This window comes from Cryptomeria japonica, chromosome 3 (genome assembly GCF_030272615.1).
Source record: "Cryptomeria japonica chromosome 3, Sugi_1.0, whole genome shotgun sequence".
NCBI classification, from domain to species: Eukaryota; Viridiplantae; Streptophyta; class Pinopsida; order Cupressales; family Cupressaceae; genus Cryptomeria; species Cryptomeria japonica.
Genome location: NC_081407.1, coordinates 661,490,732 through 661,510,883, shown reverse-complemented (window position 1 = coordinate 661,510,883; position 20,152 = coordinate 661,490,732). Strand labels below are relative to the sequence as shown.

Below are 20,152 nucleotides of genomic sequence, written 5' to 3'. Positions count from 1 at the left end.
CAGCTTTGATGAGGAGAGCTACTTATCAAGGGGAGTAGTTGGATAAATTGATAAGTTGTAATTTTGTATGAACTGTTTGAATCTAGTTTTCATATTGCTTTGGCATTTGATGTCAAAGGGGGAGAGATATCTATGGAAAAACATATTTTCCTTTGGAGAGATTATTGGGGGAGAGATAATTGTATTGGGGGATAGATTATTACTCTCTGTATTTTGATTTCTGATTAATGATCTCTTTGGGAGATTGTTGGTTTTTGGTTTTTGGCATTTCTATTTTGACACTATTGTTGGTCTTAGTTTATTGTATAAATATAAGATCTCATTTGTGAGATTGATATGGAATGGAATATAAGTGTTACAACATAAGATATATGCGAATATAAGTAGAGCTATACACGCAGACATCATTCAAGATTTAAGGAAGGTTTGAAGAAGACAAATCAGAGCTAAACTGGTACTGAATCCATCATATGAAGATGCTATTTTGGGCAGTACATTATCATTGGATTTAACCATCCAATTGTAGTCAGTGTGACTCTCATTTTGTGATTGAGCAGTGAGCTCTATGCAGTTGTGGATGTTATTTTCTTTCTGTTTCATGCATATAATTTTACCTGTATTACAATTAACTAATAATACTATCTACCGAAATAAAGTTTGGTTTACCAGTATTAAGCATTAAGTTTGGTTAAGTTTGTTCTAGTTTGAATTTATTGGACAACTGATTCACCCCCCCCACGCCCCCTCTCAGTTGTCTTCGGGACCTAACAATGGAAACACTAGATGTGAAAAACATCTAAGTACCAAAAAAATACCAAACAAGTCTCCCCCTATGGAAGAAAACCAACAATCTCTTGAATAACTCTCCTCTTGTGAATGATATCTCTATAAAGTTTTGCATTTATTTTTCACATCACTATCTCTTCCCCTTTGACATTAATGCCCAAAATTTGACAAAAATATCAAAGCAATAATACACACCTCTAAAGCTCAAAGCTGACTACTCCCCCTGAGTAGTAGCACCACTCATTAGGGCTAGAATGAATAATATCTCTAATAATGCATGTCGGACTGATGACAAACTGCATCAATCAAGTCTCTATCGGAGGGGCAGAAACCCCTAACCTGTCTCTCATATACTTAAATGATTCCTTAGACAGTGGTTTAGTAAATATATTTGCAATCTATTCTTGAGTGTTCACATAGACCAATTTGACTTCCTTTTCCTCTACCTTGTCCTTCAGAAAGTTATACTTTATTCATATATGCTTAGTCTTAGAGTGAAATACTAGATTCTTAGACACGTCAATAGCTAGAGAGTTATCACAATAGATAACTATCGGTTCACTACAATTTACCTTGATATCCTTCAACATTTTTTTCATCGACAAGACATTAGTGCAATTAGTTGTTGCTACAACATATTCAACTTCTTGTAGTAGATAAAGAAATGCATGACTATTTTTTGCTGATCCATGAAACTAGTTTCCTTCCAAGAAAGAAAGCTCCACCAAAAGTTCTCTTCATGTCATCCGTATCTCCTACCCAATCTAAGTCAGTATATGCACATAAAGTGAAATCATCATTTTTTAGAATACCATAAGCCATATTTTGTTGGTCCTTGTAAATATTGAAATATCCTCTTTCCTACACATTCATGATTTTCTTTAGGATTACTTTGATATCTTGAAACAATACTTATTGCATTCATAATGTATGGTCCCATCTGAGTTAAATATAATAGACCACCAATCAAAGACTTATACCTTGTCGGATTTATCGGTGTAGAAGTATCCTTGATAGATAATTTCTCACTTCTCACCATAGGAGTACTTACCAGTTTGGAATTATCCATACCAAAATTATTCAACAATTCCCTCAGATACTTGGTTTGATAGATAAAAATACCTTTGTTAGTTTGAGTAATCTGCAAACCTAAAAAAACATTCATCTCACCAATCATGGACATTTCAAATTCATTCTTCATATTGTTAGTAAATTCCATGCACAATTTATCTTCTCCTCCAAAAATGATATCATCAACAAATACTTCAATAATCAAAATATCATCATCAGTGATCTTATAATATAAGTTACTATCAGCACAACCTTTAGTAAAACCAAGCTTCAAAAGATATTTATCCAACCTTCCATACCAAGCTCTAGGAGCTTGTTTCAATCAATATAAAGCTTTCTTCAATATGCAAACCATATCTTTATCATTTGCCAGTGAAAATCTATCAGTTTTCTCAATGTATACTTCTTCCTCAAGTTCACCATTCAAAAATGCACATTTAACATCCATTTGATAAACCTTATGGTTCTTATAAGCTGCATAGCCAAGAAATAGTCTAACAGCTTCAATTCTAGCTATAGGTGCAAATGTCTCACTATAATCAATTCCTTCCATTTGAGAATATACTTTACAAACCAATCTAGCCTTGTTTCTTATAATTTGACCATCCTCATTCAGTTTATTCCTAAAAATGCATTTACTTCCAATAACATTCTTAATTTTAGGTCGGGGAACTAAAGTCCAAGCCTCATTCTTCTCTATCTGATCTAATTCATCTTCCATAGATTTTAACCAATGTTTATCTTTACAAGCTTCAATAACAAATGTTGGTTCAATTTGAGAAATAAGACATACCTCTTCATTTGCCAGTCTTTTTCTTGTCATAAATATCTTGTTCCTATCTCCAATGATTTGATCTTCAAAATGATTTAATCTTATATACCTTGGTGTCTTCTGAACTTCAAGTTCATTGCTCTTATCATCAGTCACAGATGAATTTTCTGATTGTGCCAATGTAACTGTCTCAGTTTCCTGTACTAGTTGAGGCATTGTCGGTTCAGTTATGATCATTTCCACTGTCGGTTTCCTGTCATGTGATATAGATTGATTTTTGTATTGCTCATCGACTTTCACATTAGCACTCTCCACATTTTTTTGTAATATTTTGTTATAACATCTATATGGTTTTCTTTGAATTGAATAACCACTAAATATCCCTTCATCACATCTATGATCAAACTTTTCAATTGAATCATCTCTTTTGATATAGCATATACTTCCAAAAATTCTGAAATATTTAACAATGGTGTATGTCCAAACCATAATTCATAAGGGATCTTACTGGTTTCACCTTTGAAGTGAACTCTGATGATTGTGTAGACTTATGTACTCACTACTTCTCTCCAAAATATGTGAGGCAATTTGGCTTCCATCATCATAGATCTTGTTGCATCCAAAATGGTTCTATTCTTTCTTTCCACTACTCCATTCTGTTGAGGAGTCTGAGGTGCAGATAATTGTCTCCTAATTCCATTTGTCTCACAATAACTGTTAAATTCATGAGAATTAAACTCACCGCCTTGATTTGATCTCTGACATTTGATTTTCAATCTAGTTTCTGTTTCAACCTTTGCTTTAAAGATCTTGAATTTCTCAAAGGCTTCAGACTTCTTCCTTAGAAAAGTCACCCACATCATCCTAGAATAGTCATCAATAGTCAACATGAAATACCTATCACCTTTAAAGCTTCTAGTCCTTGATGGACCACATAAGTCAATGTGAATCAAATCAAGTACATCATTGGATTTATCATGTATGATCTTAAAATAACTTCTAACTTGCTTCTTAAGTTGGTTTATGTACTAAAGAGCAGATTGCAGATATTTTTACTAAGCCTTTGCCTAAGGAAACATTTGAATATCTCAGAGAGCAGCTTGGGGTTATACCCCCACCGATAGAGACTTAGACAATAGATGATTTTCATCAACCAACAGAATTAACAGAGAAATCTTTTTCCAGCTTTGATGAGGAGAGCTACTTATCAAGGGGAGTAGTTGGATAAATTGATAAGTTGTAATTTTGTATGAACTGTTTGAATCTAGTTTTCATATTGCTTTGGCATTTGATGTCAAAGGGGGAGAGATATCTATGGAAAAACATATTTTCCTTTGGAGAGATTATTGGGGGAGAGATAATTGTATTGGGGGATAGATTATTACTCTCTGTATTTTGATTTCTGATTAATGATCTCTTTGGGAGATTGTTGGTTTTTGGTTTTTGGCATTTCTATTTTGACACTATTGTTGGTCTTAGTTTATTGTATAAATATAAGATCTCATTTGTGAGATTGATATGGAATGGAATATAAGTGTTACAACATAAGATATATGCGAATATAAGTAGAGCTATACACGCAGACATCATTCAAGATTTAAGGAAGGTTTGAAGAAGACAAATCAGAGCTAAACTGGTACTGAATCCATCATATGAAGATGCTATTTTGGGCAGTACATTATCATTGGATTTAACCATCCAATTGTAGTCAGTGTGACTCTCATTTTGTGATTGAGCAGTGAGCTCTATGCAGTTGTGGATGTTATTTTCTTTCTGTTTCATGCATATAATTTTACCTGTATTACAATTAACTAATAATACTATCTACCGAAATAAAGTTTGGTTTACCAGTATTAAGCATTAAGTTTGGTTAAGTTTGTTCTAGTTTGAATTTATTGGACAACTGATTCACCCCCCCCACGCCCCCTCTCAGTTGTCTTCGGGACCTAACAATGGAAACACTAGATGTGAAAAACATTTAAGTACCAAAAAAATACCAAACAAGTCTCCCCCTATGGAAGAAAACCAACAATCTCTTGAATAACTCTCCTCTTGTGAATGATATCTCTATAAAGTTTTGCATTTATTTTTCACATCACTATCTCTTCCCCTTTGACATTAATGCCCAAAATTTGACAAAAATATCAAAGCAATAATACACACCTCTAAAGCTCAAAGCTGACTACTCCCCCTGAGTAGTAGCACCACTCATTAGGGCTAGAATGAATAATATCTCTAATAATGCATGTTGGACTGATGACAAACTGCATCAATCAAGTCTCTATCGGAGGGGCAGAAACCCCTAACCTGTCTCTCATATACTTAAATGATTCCTTAGACAGTGGTTTAGTAAATATATTTGCAATCTATTCTTTAGTGTTCACATAGACCAATTTGACTTCCTTTTCCTCTACCTTGTCCTTCAGAAAGTTATACTTTATTCATATATGCTTAGTCTTAGAGTGAAATACTAGATTCTTAGACACGTCAATAGCTAGAGAGTTATCACAATAGATAACTACTGGTTCACTACAATTTACCTTGATATCCTTCAACATTTTTTTCATCGACAAGACATTAGTGCAATTAGTTGTTGCTACAACATATTCAACTTCTTGTAGTAGATAAAGAAATGCATGACTATTTTTTGCTGATCCATGAAACTAGTTTCCTTCCAAGAAAGAAAGCTCCACCAAAAGTTCTCTTCATGTCATCCGTATCTCCTACCCAATCTAAGTCAGTATATGCACATAAAGTGAAATCATCATTTTTTAGAATACCATAAGCCATATTTTGTTGGTCCTTGTAAATATTGAAATATCCTCTTTCCTACACATTCATGATTTTCTTTAGGATTACTTTGATATCTTGAAACAATACTTATTGCATTCATAATGTATGGTCCCATCTGAGTTAAATATAATAGACCACCAATCAAAGACTTATACCTTGTCGGATTTATCGGTGTAGAAGTATCCTTGATAGATAATTTCTCACTTCTCACCATAGGAGTACTTACCAGTTTGGAATTATCCATACCAAAATTATTCAACAATTCCCTCAGATACTTGGTTTGATAGATAAAAATACCTTTGTTAGTTTGAGTAATCTGCAAACCTAAAAAAACATTCATCTCACCAATCATGGACATTTCAAATTCATTCTTCATATTGTTAGTAAATTCCATGCACAATTTATCTTCTCCTCCAAAAATGATATCATCAACAAATACTTCAATAATCAAAATATCATCATCAGTGATCTTATAATATAAGTTACTATCAGCACAACCTTTAGTAAAACCAAGCTTCAAAAGATATTTATCCAACCTTCCATACCAAGCTCTAGGAGCTTGTTTCAATCAATATAAAGCTTTCTTCAATATGCAAACCATATCTTTATCATTTGCCAGTGAAAATCTATCAGTTTTCTCAATGTATACTTCTTCCTCAAGTTCACCATTCAAAAATGCACATTTAACATCCATTTGATAAACCTTATGGTTCTTATAAGCTGCATAGCCAAGAAATAGTCTAACAGCTTCAATTCTAGCTATAGGTGCAAATGTCTCACTATAATCAATTCCTTCCATTTGAGAATATACTTTACAAACCAATCTAGCCTTGTTTCTTATAATTTGACCATCCTCATTCAGTTTATTCCTAAAAATGCATTTACTTCCAATAACATTCTTAATTTTAGGTCGGGGAACTAAAGTCCAAGCCTCATTCTTCTCTATCTGATCTAATTCATCTTCCATAGATTTTAACCAATGTTTATCTTTACAAGCTTCAATAACAAATGTTGGTTCAATTTGAGAAATAAGACATACCTCTTCATTTGCCAGTCTTTTTCTTGTCATAAATATCTTGTTCCTATCTCCAATGATTTGATCTTCAAAATGATTTAATCTTATATACCTTGGTGTCTTCTGAACTTCAAGTTCATTGCTCTTATCATCAGTCACAGATGAATTTTCTGATTGTGCCGATGTAACTGTCTCAGTTTCCTGTACTAGTTGAGGCATTGTCGGTTCAGTTATGATCATTTCCACTGTCGGTTTCCTATCATGTGATATAGATTGATTTTTGTATTGCTCATCGACTTTCACATTAGCACTCTCCACATTTTTTTGTAATATTTTGTTATAACATCTATATGGTTTTCTTTGAATTGAATAACCACTAAATATCCCTTCATCACATCTATGATCAAACTTTTCAATTGAATCATCTCTTTTGATATAGCATATACTTCCAAAAATTCTGAAATATTTAACAATGGTGTATGTCCAAACCATAATTCATAAGGGATCTTACTGGTTTCACCTTTGAAGTGAACTCTGATGATTGTGTAGACTTATGTACTCACTACTTCTCTCCAAAATATGTGAGGCAATTTGGCTTCCATCATCATAGATCTTGTTGCATCCAAAATGGTTCTATTCTTTCTTTCCACTACTCCATTTTGTTGAGGAGTCTGAGGTGCAGATAATTGTCTCCTAATTCCATTTGTCTCACAATAACTGTTAAATTCATGAGAATTAAACTCACCGCCTTGATTTGATCTTTGACATTTGATTTTCAATCTAGTTTCTGTTTCAACCTTTGCTTTAAAGATCTTGAATTTCTCAAAGGCTTCAGACTTCTTCCTTAGAAAAGTCACCCACATCATCCTAGAATAGTCATCAATAGTCAACATGAAATACCTATCACCTTTAAAGCTTCTAGTCCTTGATGGACCACATAAGTCAATGTGAATCAAATCAAGTACATCATTGGATTTATCATGTATGATCTTAAAATAACTTCTAACTTGCTTTCCCAATTGACATTCCTTACATACCAGATTATGAGGCTTCATAATCTTACGTATATCTCTAACTGCCTTAGTTCAACTGATCTTAACAATACAATCAAAATTAACATGACACAACCTCTTATGCCATTACCAACACGCATCAATATGAGTAATCAAACATGTCTTATTACCTAGTGTTCATGTGAAAGATATTACCTCCAGTCTGAATACCGGTTGCAATCTCCAAACCAGTCTTGTTAATGATTTTGCATTTTCTATCTTTAAACTAAATTTGGAAACCCTTGTCCACCAATTGACCAATAGTCAAAAGATTATGCTTTAAACCTTCTACATAATAGATATTATCAGTATTATGCTTACCATCTAGAGAAATAATACCTCTACTTTTGATTATACATGCTTTGTCATCTCCAAATCTAACTTGACTGTCATTGTATTCTCACAGGGACATAAATTTTCTTTTATCTCCAGTCATATAATGTGAGCATCCACTATCAATTACCCATTCATCCTTATCTTCAACTTTTGATGCCAGGGTCTTTTCTTCATTCATGATAGACGGTTTGGGTTTATCTTTATATTTAAATAATAGAACACCAATTCTTTTCCATTGTCAGATCCACTAGCAGAGTCTTCTGCAAGTTCATCTCTAGAGTCATCACTTACTCCTTCCTCATCCGTTATGTAGCATTGTTTACTTTTCTTGAATCTATATCTATCCTAGTTAGGCTTAAATGATTTCTTAACTCTTTCCTCAAATCTTGCATTCCTTTTAGGACATCTAGATGTAAAATGACCAATCTTATTACATGCAAAACATTCAAAAGGTTCTTTTCCTTCATACTTACTTCCTACCGGTCTTTTAGGTACTCTTCTAGAAAATAAGGCTTCAAGTTGCTCAAATTATTCATCTGCTTTCCTCATGTCTTCCAATTCTTTTGTATATAGGACTTTCCAATCACTTTTTCTAGTAGATGATGATGATGATGCATGAAAAGCAGGTTCAGACTTTATAGCTCCTGAATATGCAAATTCTTCAAGTTCAAAAGTAGATAATTTCCCAATCAAAATGTATTTGTTAACTGAGGAGTTAGCCATTGTTCTCAACTCATTAATTGCAGTTGCCTTCATCTTGTAATTTGGTGGAAGGGCTCTCAAGACTTTTGAAACTACTTCATCTTCACTTAGAAATCCTCCACAACATTGAATTACCATCACAATCTCATTTACTCTTTCCATAAACACAACAATTCTTTCATTATCTTCCATCTTTAAATTTTCATATCTTACCCAGTAACCATCAAGTTTAGCAATTTTGATAGTAGGATCACCTTCATTTAGAGTTTTCAATTTATCCCACATAACCTTAGCTGATAATTTATCAATCAATCCCATGATTTGTTGACTAGTAAATGCACACAAGAGGGCTTCTATAGCTCTGCAATCATTTTCAATATTCGTATCCAAGTCTGCAGGAGAGGATTGCCAGATGCCAAATCATAAGTTGTGTATCCTTTCTTAGTGATCTCCAAAATATCCTTGCCAAGGCATCTAAGATGAGTCTCCATTCAAATTTTCCATATCCCATAATTTTTTCCATCAAGCTTAGGGATTTCTCTTCTGAAATTAATTATCGATGGATTTGAAGTTATAGCTGCCATAGGATCTACCTCAAGTGGTTAAGCTTCTATAAAAGAGGACCAAGGGTTTGATACCAATTGTTAGTATAACTGGTGAACAACTCAGTGGGGAGGGTGAATCTATTGTTCAGAGATTATATCACTTAATCCACTTAATAACCTTTAACTAGATTAAGTACTGGTAAGCAATAAAACTTAACAATAAAATAGATAATAAGCATAATGCAACCATACCACATAACACCATGATTTGTACATGGAAAACCTTGAAATGGAAAAACCATGGTGGGAAGCCTACACACAGTCAGATGATACTTCTACAGAAAGTATGTGATACAATGAGGGGTCTGCACATGCAGGAAGGGACATTGCCTAGAGAAACTGCTCATTACAAAAGAGTCTCACTAACTTTAGAGAGGTTAAAATAACCTCAAGATAAATGGACAACAATCCAATAGAGTGATCTGCTAGAGATAACATCTACCATGCCTGATTACAGTCATGATTAAGCCCAATATCAAAGGCCTTTGACCTCTTCCTTAATCCCAATTCGATAACCTATGATCGACCAAATTTCCTTCATATATGATATTGCATTTCAAGACAATGACACATAATCCCGATTACCATACCATGATCTACAAGGAGATCTTACATCATTTTATACCAACCCTAAGGCTTAAACCAATTAGGTCAACCACCTAAAATTATTACAATAAGATCATTATATAAATCCATATTATAATAATATGCCATGTTGTCTTAAGACCAAAACAAAAATAAAGAATCCATACATCATCCCAAAACATCCCAGTAATGTGTAGAGAACATGTTATCATGATACTAGTCTATAACCTAGATAGGAACCAGACCTATTTTGGGTCCACCATGCCAAAGCAATGTCTTCAAGAAATTGAAGCACCATCAAAGAACATCTTTAGCATCCTGAAATCCATCTAGAAGCTAAACCAACACCACTCATGCATCCTTTCAAGATTTCTCATTGAAAGCTCTGTCAGTTAAACCTTAAACCAATGTCAGTAAGGGTTTACAAGAGTGTATGATAGCATCTGATTACCAAGTTAATACCAACTAACCAAAACATGCTCAAGAAACATGTAACACATAAAATCAAACATACTCTACTGATTCAAAGATGTTGGAAGTGTCCAACATATAGTCTCTTCTGCCGATAACACTAGATCTTCTACTGGTAACCAATACATGTCTGCCAATAACCATCCATAATAGGTAGTGTTCACATCAATGGGAAAACAACAATGCAACATATAATCAATTCATCCATAATGCCAACACTAACACATGTGTGACCCCATATGACTCCATGCGGCACTATATGACCCTATGGGGTCATATGGTGTCCTAAGAGGTATGTTGTACCTACTAGTACTTTAAAAACCATCATATGGGGTCCTAAGGGGTCACACAAGTGTGGCCCCTTAGTGTGGTGTCATAATATTTTTGTTGCACCTACTAGGATGTTAAAAGGGTTGATATGTGGTCGTAAGGGGTCACACATGTCAAAACACATGTGTGGCCTCTTAGGACCCCATATGATCCCTTAGGACACTATATGATCTTGTGGCGTCATATGGTGTCCTAAGCGGGCATATGGTGTCATTAGGGATCATATGGGATCCTAAGGGGCCACACATATATGAGTTATATGTTTGGGCCCTTAGAACCCCATATGACCGCTAACGACACCATATTGTCCCTTATGACACTAGATCATTGTATGGGGTCATATGGGGTCAATAGGAGTCAGTAGGGTTCATTAAAGGTCATAAGGGATCTTAAGGAGTCATTAAAGGTCATAAGGGGTCATTATAGATATAAGGGGTCCTAATGGGTCTTATGGTGTCTTTTGGGGTCTTATGTTATACATGTTAGGATGCTAAAAGGGCTCAAAATATGTCATAGGATGTATTAATGGTCGTCCATGTCTTAATTGATCCTAGGATGTACTAAGGGGTTGTATGATCACTTAAAAGGTCCTAGGATGTAATAAGTTCTCTCAAGTGTCTTAGGAGGTCCTAATATGTGCTAAGGGGTCATAGGATAACATTTTAACATCTAATTGTGTATGTGTACAACATTTATAAATAATTAAGCATTAAAATATTTTGACCATTAAAAATTTTAACCATTAAATAAATTTAAAACTAATATATTACTAAGCATTAAAGTTTATTAAAATTAATATATTAGTAAGCGTTAAAAAACTAAATAACTAATAAACTATACAAAATTATGAAAATAAACTAAAACATAAATATATTAACACTAATTTCTTTTCCCCCTTCTTCTCCTCAGCCACTAAAATCTAAGTTGGTTAGTGCAAAATGAGGTGAAAAGCTTGGTTTGCAGCTTATAAAGAAAAGGGGTTCCTACCAAAACCCTTCCATCTGGAACCATTTCAGCTGGAACTCCTTTGCCACGTGACTGCCACATGACTGCCACATTGGTTTGGCTAGAACTGTTCCAACTAGAACCCTTACAACTGGAATGGTTCCGACTACATAGTACAAATTAGCTCTAAGTATGACACATATCTGTACTTTTACCCTTTACTATTAACATAACAATAGCTTCAAATAAGGAACTTTGGATGGAAAGGTTCCTAACAAACTTTTATACTTCAATAAGGTGACTAGAAAGATGTCCCAATATGTCTTCAACTAACTTTTTCACTTTGTAGAAAATATTCACCACATCTTCTCTCTACCTCTAGAAAAATATAAGGTTGGACTATAAATAATTTATCTTCCTTCTCTATTCACCATCTCTGTCACTGGTAATGTCGAATGATTTACCCATGGAATTCAAATTAGACAATGGAATTAATTTTAGCTTTGAAATGATCCATAGGCATAACTCACTAAAGACAATACTTATACACTCTAGTTGCTTCTCTAATACAAGCTTTTGTTTCCTTAATGCATTCAAAAATTTTCTTTTGAGTATAGGCACACCTCTTGTCCATATCTTCTTGAACTTAATCTTTTTCACCTAATTCTTTAGGAGGTTTCTTCATATGGTCTTTCAACATTTCAAACAGAATATTCAGGAGGATATTTACAGTACTGTTTAGAGAAATATCATCATGGAGCAAATAAAAAATTAAAACTTCTTCAAGATTATCTTGATGATTTAAAGGTCATAGAAGCCACAAATCTCCAATCTTGTTCAAGTCATCTACTTCCCCAAACAAATTTGAATTTTTTTCAACTCTACAAAGATCATCTTCATCCATACTAGCTTCTTGTTTCTCTACTAAACCTGAATTTACCTTCACTTCTATAGATGGTTTTGAATCATCAAGGGAAATTATCTCTTTCTTTTCTTCACTCTACATCTTCTTCATTGGTTCTAGAGAAGATGCATAAATTCTTTTCTTTAATATTTTCCTACCAGAGGAAGGACTCTACTTGGGAGTACTGACAATGCTAGGAACTAGAGAAGAGCATAACATCTTTTGAAGATTCATGAAATGATTCTTGCATGCCTTATCTTTATCTACCAAATAATCTAGAGACCTGTTCCAATATAAAAATTTGATTTCTACACAACATTATCTTTTAATGGTAAGGATCTTGTAAAGTAAAACATTAAGCACATGATGAAAGAACCAAATTGGAAAGGATATTCTTCTTTTTTTGTCAAAGTAATTAGTTTCTACTAATTTTGTTGGCAATAACTGACACAAATCAATATATTTGCTTTCTTTCACCATTTGATGTGCAATATATACTACTATCATTAAAGTTAATCCTTCTCTATTTCTAAAATAAGTTTTGTAAGAAATTCTATAATCAACATGACTCACTACAAGGTCGATGATTATATGAATTGTCAATGCCTGCTAATCACATATGACACCAATTAGGGTTTCAAATTATTTGTTCTTAACTGATCTCTTCAATAAAATGGGTCCAACATCATAGAGGCTATAAATAGTTGATATTTCTTCCTACAAAATTAGATAAAGTTTATCCAGCATCATATGACCATCCTGATTATAATTTAAAAGAAATTTGATTGAATCTTTACCTAAAACTATTGGAAACACACCCCAGATATCCAAGCCTTTGTGCCCTAATTCCCTGATTTTCTACAATTTTACATTTGATAAAGATCTTTCCAAATTCCTAATCTTCTCATTATTATATTCCTCTAATTATACTTTGTTAATTTTTTGAATATTTTTGCTGTTAAATTCACTTGGAATACACAAAGTAGGTTCAATAGACAAAAGATATGAAAAATACCTTTCATTCTTATTCTTCTCTAAATTTCCTTCTTCTCTTCAACAACTTTGTTCTTCAAACTACTCAACACATCATGCAAAAAATGATCTTTAAAAAATATATATTTAATTTGTTCACTATACATAGAGTTCTACCAGCAAAAATTATCTTGTCATAGTAACATCAACTGAATTATGTACTTTTGCATATGCAATCTAATGAAGTACATAATACACAACAACAATGACACGAAGATGATCAACACTAGCATGTGCAAGCTATGACATGCTTTTCCTTCACTAGGGCGGGTACAAATAGATCTTTCTTTGAAACTCTCCCTAACCCAAAGCTACCAGATAAATTCTATAGGAAGAAGCACCCATATTGAACTTAGGTGCAATAGATACTGTCACATTTTTCTTTCTCCATACCATAGCATTCTTCTTCTCAAGTTTATTTGATTTTACCAGAGAATTTACATTCTTTCTTTTGTTAGGAAAATGTCCATACTTGTCTCAATTGTAATACTTGATATTCCTTTGTCCTCAATTCAATGAATTTTTTCTAGATTTGTATTGATTAGCTTTGTGACCAAATTTATAGCATATGTGACTTGATAACCTTGAAAGGGATTATTCATATTTGATCCATTTACTCCATTCATAACTTGATTACTACAATTATTAGCCTTATGTCAAAAAAATTTATAGAAAAAGCATTAAGTATTTTGATTTACTTTATGTCTGCAATCTACCACTTTAAGTAACAATTGTACTAAAAACAATAACCATTGAATGATAGTGACCTTTGAGCATTAGGATGTTGAACCAGAGGTCTATTTTTAGAAAGTCATAGATTTCGAACCTTTGAATCTTTATATTTCTTCTCATCTTCAACCTTCTCCTTGCCTTTTCTTTTCTCACTCTAACTTGAGCATTATCTTAAAAAGCCTAATCCTTCCTTGTCTTTACAAGATTTATACATGGTCAATAGTTTATCCAATGATACAATTCTTTTATTGACTTTTACTTTTGACTTCAGCTCCATGATTTCTTGTTCCAACTCCCCATATGCTCCTAGCTTTTGATTAATTGTATCCTTCAAACATTCATCCACCTTCTTGATTTCTTCAATCTTCTACTTCAGACTTACAATAGTTTCATTTTCTTGTCTTAACCCTTGTTAACTTCTCGATGTATTTCTTTGAACTTCTTAGTTTGATCTCTCAACTTCTTCACACATTCATTTTCTACCTTATCATTTTTATTCAAATATTCATTCTTAGATTCCATACTCTCCATATCTTCAAGGGTTACCTTCAATTCTTCACCTAAATAATATTCTCTTGTCATATCTAAAGGAGCTATCTGTTCAAATCAAGATCTCCCTCAAGTGGTTCAACTAGACACAATGAACTAAGGTCTAATACTAATTGTTTAGTAGACTAGAATACTAACACGGGGGTTGAATTTAGTATTCCCCAAACATAAGACACTAAAAATTTGAAACTTAATTTGATCTTTCATTAACCTTAAGCATGAATTGATATAAGAAACTGAAATAAAATCCAAAACATACATAACCATAAGAGGACACCAGATTTTTATATGTGGAAAATCCAAATAGGAAAAACCACAAAAAGTGCTAACTCTTAAGATAATATAACTAGATATACATGATTGAAAAAGGCTCATTACTGGAGGGATTATTTCCCAGACTGCAATAGCTTACTGTGGGAATTTTCATTGCCAAGGAAAGTAAGAATGAACTAGGAAAATTGCATCTACATATGCAAGGGATCAGTTCTTGTTAAGCTCAGACAACACATCAACTGCTTGCAGTAGATTTGGTTAATAAACTATATGACACTATGGCACAAAATCTATCCTTCTTCTTCACCCACATATATCAACTCTCTCACTCTATTGCTCATCACCTTCTTTTCACTCATACTTTGCTCTGTCTTATCTCTAAAGATAATATGTATGTGTATACATATGTGTGTACACTGATAAGAATATACATGAAGTTGGTCTTAAAAACACTAACCCAAAAGATATTCCAATGGTTAGATCACATGCTATAAGCACCAGAGCTAAGTGGAAATAATAAAAGAATTCAAGGTTACCTAACCTAGTATGAACTTAACCTCGAATTTCCACAAGAATAGATTTTCAAAGAAAAAAGAATACGATCCACCTCAACATAGGAATAATTAAAGATATGAACAACATATCATAAAAGGATTATCATTAAATATAAAAAAGTGACCTCATAGACCTATCAAACAATGGACAACCAAATATATCTCTAGAGAACAACATCCGGAGCATAAGTCTCGAAGCACCAAAAGTTGAATACAAAAATCTTGAGAAATTGCAATTAACATATAAAAAAATTTCTATCACATTTGTAACAAGACAAGAATGTAGACTACTGCAATCCTAGAACCCAACAACTAAATATCACCAAAATAGAAATAACATTAAAGCACATACATTCAGAGCATGAAACTAATTTCCACAGCCAACACCAAACCTTAGACACTATGAAAAATGTATCCATGTACTAACACAACATAGTTTCAAAGCAACAATCTACTTGAAGAGTATAGCAGTAACAAACTTACAACCACTATTGACTACCTTTCATACATAGATACCTATCTTCCACTATTCTACACTACCAATATTTTTCATACTCAACATATATTGTAAGCACTATATAATATAATATCCAAACCAATGTGGCTCACCAAGATTAACACCAGTGACAACCAATTGATAAAGTACTTCTAATAGATGTGAATTATGCACAAGAAGATTTAGTATAGAAAAAGTATGAAAGATGATTTGCAAAGAGTTCTGAGATAGTGTTTGATGTTAGACGTGTTTTCCATGAACAAAATTTGAAGGAAAATTTTATGATCATGAGATCTTGTTCATTTAAATACACTCACTATCTACATGTATCAAAAGAAGATGTGTTCCATTTGGATCTTTCCCTAAGACAGTGAGTCTAAGTAATGCATTTCATTTGTATCTTTCCCTAAGATTGTGTACCTTAGTATTGCAAGTCCCTTCAAGGGAAGTGAAATCCTTGGCCTTGATCCTAAACATTGTAATTAGATCTTCAAACTATCAGTTTGATTTTCAACTTAGTTTTCTCCTATTTAGGGTTTTCCACATAAATTTGGTGTTTGTGTGTTTGTTGTTCTTTGTGCTTTATTGTTTCACAATTACAAAATGAATTTAATTGTAGCTTCAAGTTAACAGATAAGAAGTGAAGGGTTTTAAGGTTTGGACCGATTCACCTCACCTATGAGTCTTATAATGTGTTCAACAATTGCATGTTGGATTTAAGTTATCCTATGTAAAACCATAAAATTTAATTCTATACCTATAAGACTTTGTTTCTATATTCCTAGATCTATCCATTGTGATATTTTTGTTCTAAATAAACAACCTCTCCTCCAGTTATAGTGCTAACATAAGTACAAGTCCTAACTTTATGGCAATAAATGGAGTTAGGACCCTATAGCGACAAAGGTAGAAGATTGTATTCCTCTAACATGTCAACTAGTCCTTCCTATTTTGGATGATCAAAAAAGGATAAATACTATGATCCACTTAACATAATATTATCTTCTCAATATTCACATTAGTGAAGGAGCATACTATTCCTATAGAAAATCAGTCGTGCCATCTAGTTAGAAGATGGTTCTCATTAGTTACATTAATTCAAGGGATACCCCATATTGATCTAGAGTATAGTATGGATTTTATAGGAGCATGTGCGCCAAGTGGATAGATGCATGTTAACAATTGATGTCCTTGTTTCTTAGACATCTAGTGTATGTAGTGAAGATAATTTGTAATGAAGAATGGGTAGGTAATAACTGGACCAACCTTATAGTACAATATTGGGAATATCTGAATGTGAAATTAATACACTTGACCTTGTTAGGACAAGGAGGGACACTCAGTGCAACATGAGATATATTGAATCCTCTTTCCACTTTCTAATTATTGCAAAAGACTATAGAAAGGAATGTGACCCATAGTGTAGTGCACAATACATCAATTTTTCTTATATATAGGATCTATTATGGGAAAATGATAGCTATCTATTGTAGAGAGGCTAGTCTCTTACTATGTAAATGGTATTCACTATGTTTATGACACACAATAGCCCTATTCAATGAGTATGCATGACACAAGTTGAAGCTAGTCACTATGTATATGTGGCATATGGTAGAGATGGCCCCTATGTATATGGTATATGTATGGGCCAGTCATATTCTGATGTGCCTTTGGGCCACTCTATGAAATCAAGGAATTATGAAAGTATATAATCCTTATGTAATTGAGTATATATGTACAATATTTGAAGGAACATAGACATTTCTATATTATGGTTGAGACTAATATTAATAAGTAGTCATAGTTCCAAGATAGTATACTCAATAATTGAAGGAACACAGACATTTCTATATTATGGTCGAGAATAATTTTAATAAATAGTCCTAGTTCCAAGATAGACCAGACATCTCATATGATAGGAGAGATTAAATTCCCTCAATCCTGTGAGGGTGAACTATAAAGCCTCTAAATTCCATAAAATGGATACATAGGTAGGATCAGCTAAAATGAACCCTTAAGATGTAGGTCTAGATCCAATAGGCATTCTGATCTCAAGAGCTTACTAAATTTCAATACAAGAATATGTGGCGGTGTAGAGTTGTCACCACTATGGTGATTGAAGAAATTATGAAGTTCACATTTTTAAGATACAATAAGAAGCTTGTTCAAATTAGGTACTTGAGAAAAAAAATAGTAGCAATGGCTGATAGTTGTTACATCTCTCTCTCTATTAATTGCTAAATTTAATAGATGTATTATGCTAGATGATACGATTGTGGTTGTCTTAAAAAAAATTATTTATTAATTTTACTTTTGATATTATTCATTCTATAAATTATCATTACGATTTTAATTCTTTGAAATGTTGGCATTTTTAAAATTAATTACATTGGAATATCTAGCTTAGGTTAGCCTATGAAGAAAAGTTTCTTCTTGAGGAATTGGCTTTGCATTCAAATTTATTATATAATAGGATGAGTAGATTTATTTTTTATTTTACTATGAAGGATATCAATATTTTGTAGCTATGGATTTGATATTTTATTTCTAATCACCTTTTTTTTGTAAACTAAGAGTTTTTACTATGTCTTCTTAATTAAGAATATAGACCTATATTGATTAGAGTTAATACAAAAATATAATAAGAAATCTCTATGAAAGAGAGAAAGAATATTATGAATCTTTATTACTTAGAATTTAAAATAATTAGTTTGTCTTTATATACACTACAAAAGGTATTATTGCATTAGAAGTTATAATCGATGATAAAATTTAGGGAGTTTCAATTAAATATTCTTTGAGAAAATATGATGAAGATGGAGGCATTATTACTTTCAATAATTATCTTCTCCTAAAACAAATATATTTAATCATGTAGGAAGTAGAGTAATTAACTAAACAACTTAAACATAGACCTAAACAAATTATAAGGAGGTCTCTGGTCAATATCCGTTGATATGCCTATGTATGAGAAGTGAGATGAAAAAAATTACAATAAATCAAATACAAAAGTATTTAGCTTATATTTAAATAAGGTGCAATGGCATAAACCTCTCTATTTTTAGGAATCATATCTATAAAATATAGATAAGATGGATAATTAACATGCAGTGAACACAAAATTCCAATTGAACTACTATCTCTAGAAATACTCACCTAGGTTCAATGTCTAAGGTACAAGAATAATAACTAATTGAATTAAAGTTGATGCAATAGATCCTAGGGTATCCCAAGCAATTAATTATACTCCTCAGCAAAAGTGTGAAGAGATTCATTATCTAGATATTCTAAGGCTTACATTTAGAATGAGTGAAATAAAAAGGAGAATTCTTTCTTACATAAAAATTCAAAGTAACTAATCTTACTAAATCATATGACTTCATGTAGAGCTTTCATAAGTCTAATAACATTACACATCTATCTTGAATGTTGAGTGAGGTGCCTTCATAGGTGCTTTCTTCTTTTTTTACTCTAATTAGTTTTCCTATGGTCTCTTGTTTAATGCAAAGTATTCCTCCCATGAAGAGATTTTTTCTAGAGAACTTTCCACATATATTTTTATGCCCTATTTTCAACAAGTTGGTTTTGGTGAGCAACTTTGAGATGTAATAGAATGATAGGGTGATATTTGTTGAGCACAGTGTTAGTGTTGATTATTCTATCATTTTGCTAATATTGATATTGATCCCTTTGCCACATTCGTATTTACTTCTTTTTTAGTTTCTATTTTAAAATAGAAGTAGCATATTTTATCTAATGTAGGAGTAGATGTTGGTAAGGCTTGTGTAGCACAATATATCATGTATGTTAGCACCTAATCTTTCCTTGGACCATGTTATGAAAAATTAGTTTATTTCCCAGTTTTCTTAGGTGTTTCTCCAAAATGGAGAGCCTTGTTATTCACAATTTTTTTGGTAGCACATATTGTATTGGCAATTCCAAAGATCTATCTTACAGAAAAATAGACATAATGGCTAAATTTTATCTTAGCCTTGCTTGGTTCCTTCTCTATTTTGTATCATTACTCTTAGATTCTCAAGTGCTTGTCATGGTTCTTTGACTAAAGTACATTACGCTTCCAATGGCTATCTTTTAGGCTTTGATTTAGAGAGGAAGTTCATAAAGGATGTTCTTATTTAGGTTAGATCA

At 32.6% G+C, this 20,152-nt stretch overlaps 1 protein-coding gene across 2 annotated transcripts in view; it reads right to left on the bottom strand.

Annotated features, from left to right (window-relative positions):
• The window catches only part of LOC131068419 (immune-associated nucleotide-binding protein 9-like), a 173,623-nt gene that overhangs the window by 52,754 nt on the left and 100,717 nt on the right, over positions 1 to 20,152 (bottom strand). The gene's annotated exons all lie outside the window — the stretch shown is intronic.